We start from the raw sequence: 7225 nt of genomic DNA, 5'->3' as shown, positions 1-7225 counted from the left end.
AGGAGTCATCTGGAAATACCACACGCCTATGGAAGTTTTTGTTGAAAGAGAAATAAGGGGGCATGGGGATCATTTGAGTCAGACCAAATTGCCTAGCAAGTTGGTTTGGATTGTAGAACTCAACTCCAACTTTTGAGTTTACTGTGCCTAGAGGGCCAGTGTTGAAGTGAAGGTCTCGTGAAAGTAAGAAACTAGCCCACATGGCCGAATGCTTATCAGCTGATTTTTTGGTAGACACTCCTTGAGGAGGAGTCAGCCATCGAGGTGCTTGTGAGCAATGAGAAAATGGAAGGAATTGGCTGATAGTCCTCTGTTCACAACCGGAGTAAAAGAAATTGAAGCAATCTCCAAACGAATGGGATTTAGGTACGGCCGATGCGTAACTTACAGAAAGTAATGGGTCATTGGCCGAAGGCCTCACCACAGGTCCGAGCTTAGGAAAGTACACTTGAAGCCAAATTTGAAATAACCAGAGGGGACCACCATAGCGTCCGAAGTTGGAGGTAAGCAAGTCATAAATCCCTCTATATAAATGAGAAAGCACCAAGGGAGCTAGAGCAAGGTGTTTACTTCTTGAAAGGGCAACGGCCACATGAATGAAATCCTTTGTGACTTGAAAGGCCGGTACACATAAAAGAAACTTGTTCAGCCAGGCCAACAAGAAGGCAATATGTTCAGCATCATTCACAGGGACGCGAGGATCCATGGTAGAAGTTAAGTACTTGCCATAAGAGGATTCAGATGACTTGGTTCCAGTTTGCTTTGAAGGGAAGATGAAAGGAGAATCCTCTTCTACCAATAAGGTACTTACATCAATCCGAAAGGGTTTAAGGCCGGTTAGATAGCACACGTCTTGAATGGTTGGAGCCATCATGCCACACTTCAAGTGTAAGGAGTTGGTGGTGGTCGACCATTTAAACTTGGCTGCTATCATCAAGGCTCTGTCTTGGGCGATGTTAGTTTTACTTAGCTGAATGGCATCATATATGCCACAATCCTTTCATACTTCTCCTTTCACAGCTCCAACCCGGTCGACCCAATTGATCCAAGTGTCATTTGGACTATGCCATGTTCTAAAATGAAAGTATGGCAAACTGCCATTTTCATTAGGAGGGAACGTTTGAAGGAATGGAAGAACGTCGGCCGAAGGATTGAAAGGTGAGATTGATGAAGGAGCTTCGTCAAGGAAAGCAGGACCTAAGCCTTTGAAGTCAGTACTAAGATCGATAAGGGTATTGAGACAGTATTTGTAAGGAGATAGAGTTTTTAGGGATTTTTCTATGATGTTGCCATGAGTTGAAGGATCGGAAGGTTAAGGGATAGAGGTGGAATCAGTTGATTTATTTTTCTTAGGAGCCATAGAAGACGTCGGGAACGATTTTGCCGGGAAAGAATTTCAGAGATAGAAAGTTTAAGGGAAGAAGAATGATTTTAGGGATTAGAGGACATCAAGCTAAATACTTGCTGGATGTAATAGCGGATTAGTGTAGTCACCACTTTAATTGGGAAAGATAACCATTAAAGCAGGTGGTTGGAAAAAAAATTTATTACCAAAATTTGAATTACAATTTTAGGCCGATTCAAATTCCAAACGCTTCGTATCATAAGTGATAAAAGCATTTGACATTCAGGGGGCATTTGTTGGAACCAAAACTTGGCAGCCACCTCAGTGGTGACGTGGACCAGTGATGGGCCGACACCTGTTTAGTATGGTTTCAAGAAAAGTCGGCCAATTGAGAAACAAGAGGAGAAAATCTTGGAATTTAGCCACCTTATCCAATAAGGTTGTTGCTGAAATTTGGTAATTAATATTTGAGTTAATTCAAATATATTATTTCAGTTTGGATAGAAGAGATTTAGTTGGAATGAGATTCCCATGAAATAGGAATTTCGTTGCAAAGGAATAAGGAATTCAAAGGAGAGGCCGTCACGTGAGGGATAATTTGGGCAAAAGCTATAAATGGTCTTCCAGCCATTTAAGGGAAGTTTTCAGCCTAACTTAAGTAAAGGAGTTGCTAAAAGTTAGCAACTTTCCAACAACTTTCCAGCAACTTTTCAGCATGTTTCTCGACAACTTGCATTTGACTGGATCAAGGAGAGATTTCAGCAAGGACTTTCCTATTGAAGCAAGAAGAGACGAGACGCAAAAGACTACTGGAACGTGGTTTAGTTTGAGTAATAAAGTGAAGAAAATCAAGGAGCAAAGAGATTTTCTAGCAATTAATTAGGAAAATAAGTTGAGATAGAACTTGAAGTATTGTATTCCATTCCAAGTTGTCCAGCACCACCACAAAACATGCATTTCAACTAAAAATGTTTTCAATTGACTCTACGTCATTTTTCCTATCAATTTCTTTATTTTAATTTAATGGCAATTGATTAGATCATTGTCAACTATTTCGATTCAGCCATTTACTTTCTTTCAATTTCAATTATGCCAATTTTAATTACGCAATTTTAGTTAGGCCTTCAATTCAATGGCAATTGATTAAATTCTTGCCATTGAATCGTAGTGACAATTGATTAAATTCTTGTCATTACTTGGCTGATGGCAATTGATTAAATTCTTGCTATCACGTTTCAGTGGCTATCGATTAAATTCTTGCCATTGTGTCTGGCTGATGGCGATTGATTAAGTTCTCGCCATCACGTTCGGCCGGCGATCGATTAAGTTCTTGCCGCCTGTCTTCACTCGGCCATTCCATCCATTCAAACATTCATCAGCCGTTGTATTTCTTTAGACACTCTAAAAAGTCCTTGCTACAAACAAGGCATAAAAGAACCTTGCTGGGAGTTCTTACTAGTCTCTCTCCCACACAATCGCTTGAGAGTCAGCCATCGGAAAAAGGGATAGGCTAGTGTTCAATTACATATTTTGGGTATTTTGTACAAATACTCTGGCACGCCCGCGAAGAGTCCATCGACCGGCGTAGGGAACAAAAACTGCGCGAACACGTTTTGGCACGCCCGGTGGGACCACGACTAGAGTGTATAAAAGAGGCAAATATGCCGCGGCTCACAAAAAATTCTAAGGCCGTGGCTACTGATGAAGATTTGGAGGAAGGCGATCAGCTAGTACAGGCTGAGAACTCTGCAGCAGGTCCTACTGATTAGTTAGCCGTACTTCAGGCACAGGTTAGCTCCTTGGTAGATGCAATGGGAAGGATGGGAGCACGCTACAACGACTTGCATGAAAATATGTCCCAACTCTCAGCCTTTATTTTGAACAAGCCGACTCAAGCTAGCAGCTCCAACAATCAAGAATCGGCTTCTCAGCCGAATCTATCACAAGCTGCTCGGCCAGTGAGGGCCATTGAAACATCACAGCCATTGCCGCCAGTAGTGACACTCCAACCAGTTGCAACATCAAGTCAGCCGGTTCATACGCTACTCACCTGGGCAGAAAGCTATCCTCAGCCTACGTTGGCAGGTTCTAATCAGCCACCAGTAGTAGGTTCGCAGCCACAGGTAATTCTACCAAACCCTCCTCGGATGCCTTTGAACTCGGGGGGCAATCAGATCAGGTGGAGGCCACCGTACCCACTGTATACTCATGTGCCACCACAGGTAGGGCTTGGGGGGCAGAATATGGCTAATCAGCCACATGATTGGCCGAATTGCTATCAACCAGTGGCTAATCAGCTGCCAATTTTTAATCAGGTACCACCAATATTAAATCAGCCACCTCAAGTCATGTTAGATAGAAGACAATTAGCTGATTTACTCACAGAAGAATATGGCCTGGAACTTAGAGGTGCTGGCCGACCAATTTATAGAACTCCTTATCCAGAAGTGGTAGACCAAGTTGAGTTCCCTAGAGGATATAAAGTCCCTGACTTTGTAACCTTTAGTGGAGAGGGGAATCAATCGACCGTGGAACACATTGGCCGATTCACGGTTCAATGTGGAGAGGCCAGTGTTAGCCCGTGGTTGAAATTGAGACTTTTTCCTAACTCTTTGACAGGGGCAGCTTTTTCATGGTATATTCGTTTACCTCCTAACTCTATTTTTAATTGGCCACAGATGGAGGAATTATTCCATAATCAGTTCTACCATACAGAGACAGAACCTACTCTGGCCGATTTATCCAGGCTAAGTCAATTGCCTAGTGAATCGGTCGAGACATTCATTGCAAGATTCAGGAGAGCAAGATTAAGATGTCGTGTACCTCTTCTAGAGCAGGAGTACATTCGTTTGGCTTTGAACGGCCTTGATTTTGAACTTCGGAAGAGGTTTGAAGGAGTTCCATTTCGTGACATGTATGACCTGGCCGAGAAAGCTACCAGGTATGAGTTGGTTCTCAAAGAGGAGAAAGAACGAAAAAATTCCTCTAAAGGTACGTACTATAGGGACCCCAACTATAAAGTTTATTCAACTGATGTGGTTGAAGAGGAAGATTTTGAAGTTAATTTAGCCGAAGTCATTCTAAAGAAGCCTTATGTATGTGACGCTTTAACAAAACCAAATGTATCCACCAGTGGGACTCAGCCATCGACTTCATCGACCAGGAAGGGTACGGCTGATACTGGTAAGGTTTATACGTTTGATCTGGCCAAAATAGAACAAATTTTTGATCATTTGTTGGCGGACAAACAAATCGTTTTGCCAAAAGGACACAATATACCATCGACCAATGATTTAAAAGGAAGAGAGTTCTGCAAATTTCATAATTCATGGAATCATACTACTAACAATTGTTATGTATTTAGAAATGTATTACAGAAATCTATCGATGAAGGTGTATTGAAATTCCCTGAAAAGAAGCCAGATGTAATGGGGGTCGATGGCGATCCATTTCCTAATATTGTCAGTACCAATGTAATCAGCCTGGCAACTGAAAAAGCCGCTGATAATGGTAGACAGGAAAGATTACCAAAAGTTCTTGGTAGTTCATCGGCCAGTAATGATGAGCAGAAAGTTAAGGACTTGGAAATTCAGTTAAGAGAAGCTCAAATTGCCCTCATCAACCATAGTTGTTGTCCAAATTGCAAAGGCCGAAGGAATGACTCAGCCAAGAGGGGCTATTTCCAATCAACCAGAAAGCGCAGTGTCCATGAAAGGTTAGGCCATCAGCCTAGACAGAATCACGAAGAAATCAATCGATCAATATTTAGAGAAAATGGGCCGAGGGCAGTAAGAATCATTCGATCATCGGTGGCCGATAGAGTCCTGCCAGAACAACATTTTTATCCCAGTTTCAAAAGGAAACCAATAATTCAGTCAGAAATATGGGTTCAAAAAGGAGAAGAATCTAGCCGTGTAAGAACGGTTAGACCTCCTTTGGTTGACCATGGCAGATGGACTCGAGTAAGTCACCCAAAGTTTCCTAAGCAGCCTCCTACACGTCCCCAAAAAAGGAGGATGCAAAGGAAAAATGCAGAAATCAAAAGGAAAGAAGACAAGATCGACCATGATCCACTAGAAAGAAAAAATGAACCAGTGGTGGCTGAAGACATGGAGGTCGCTACATCCTTTGAGAATAAGGCATGCTTTTATGAAGAAAAAGATGATCAGCCAGACCAGGATCCAAAGCATGCGGCCAAGTACAGAATTCGTTTTGGTTCTCTCCCGGATAAGGTAAATTGTAACATGGTATTTGTTTTGCCTTCTGTGTTTGAAGCAAGGATAGAACCAACGATGAACAGGGATGTTGAGTCAGCCAAGCAGGAAGAAAAGGCTGAATCTTCAGAAATTAAGAACGATTCGACAAGTTCATCGGCCGGGATAGGATTGATCTCTCAGGATCAGCCATCTAGGGCCGATAAAATCATTTTCGAAAAACCACCTTTGTCCATAACACAGCAGTTAAGGCCGTTGTATGTTAAAGTATGGGTTGAGGGTCAGCCAATCAATAGGGTTTTGGTTGACAATGGTTCGGTGGTGAATGTCATTCCAGCAACTACTTTGAAGAAATTGGGTAAAACCATAGATGATGTAGTTCCAACCGACGTGGCCATCAGTGGTTTTAATGGAGGATCTAGTAACACTAAAGGTATTCTACCTTTGGAAATTACTATTGGCGGTAAGACATCCTTTACGGCTTTCTTTATCAATGATTCAACCGCGGCCTATAATCTCCTTTTAGGCCGAGATTGGATTCATCCTAACATGTGCATCCCATCAACCTTGCATCAAATGTTGATTTTTTGGGATGGAAATGAGGTAAAAATTGTTGAGGCCGATAACAAACCCTTTATAGCTAGGGTGTATTCGGCTGAGGCTGCACTTTATGATGAAACTGTTGTACCTATCAAATTTGTTGGCATTAACAGGATGGGACGACCAGCAGCGGCAACAATGAAGAAGAATTTAATTAATGCTGATATTAAAGAATTATTGTCAGAAGCAGCTCGGCCGAAAATTGATATTTTCAGGTCAACCATCAAGGACATTGAAGATGTTACTGATGGATCACAAAACCAATGAAGAAAAGAAGCGGCAAGCTTTCAGGGCCACTTGCATAAGACTGAAAGCATATCTGGCTGAGAAGAGACTAGCCAGAGAAGAACAGCTATATGAAGAGGTATCGGCCAGCACGGCCGATATAATTGAAGAAGGTTTCGAAAAGTTGGATGCAATCCAACTTGAAGATTTGGAGTCAGCCCCTTCCAGGATGGAAGATAATAAAGAAGAGGTGCAAGATCCTTTATTGGAAATAAATGTTGGTACTAAAAAAGATAATCGGCCATTATTTGTTAGTGCTTTGCTTGAGCCTAAATTCCAGGCCGATTTGATTAAATTATTAAATGAATATAAGGATTACTTTGCTTGGAGTTATGAAGAGATGCCTGGCCTGTCTAGAAAATTGGTAGAACATAGATTACCGATCAAGAAAGATTTTCAGCCATATAAACAACCACCAAGAAGGATGTCTTCGGAAGTAATGCTCAAAATTAAAGAAGAAATTGAGAGACTTCTTAAGGCAGGATTTATTCGAACAGTTAGGTATGTTGAATGGCTGTCTAATGTTGTTCCGGTAATGAAGAAGAATGGCAAACTTAGAGTTTGTGTGGATTTTCACAATTTAAATAATGCCACTCCAAAAGATGAATATCCAATGCCTGTGGCCGATCAACTTATTGATTCAGCCGCTAAGCATGAAATATTGTCTTTTATGGACGGCCATTCAGGTTATAATCAAATCTATTTAGCCGAGGAAGATGTTCATAAAACGGCTTTTAGATGTCCTGGGTCAATTGGTACTTTTGAGTGGATTGTGATGCCA

Source organism: Cornus florida, unplaced genomic scaffold, assembly GCF_030987335.1.
Source record: "Cornus florida cultivar Cherokee Brave unplaced genomic scaffold, ASM3098733v1 CherokeeBrave_3.0.0_Hap2_Chr10, whole genome shotgun sequence".
Taxonomy (NCBI): domain Eukaryota; kingdom Viridiplantae; phylum Streptophyta; class Magnoliopsida; order Cornales; family Cornaceae; genus Cornus; species Cornus florida.
This window is presented reverse-complemented; position numbering follows the sequence as displayed.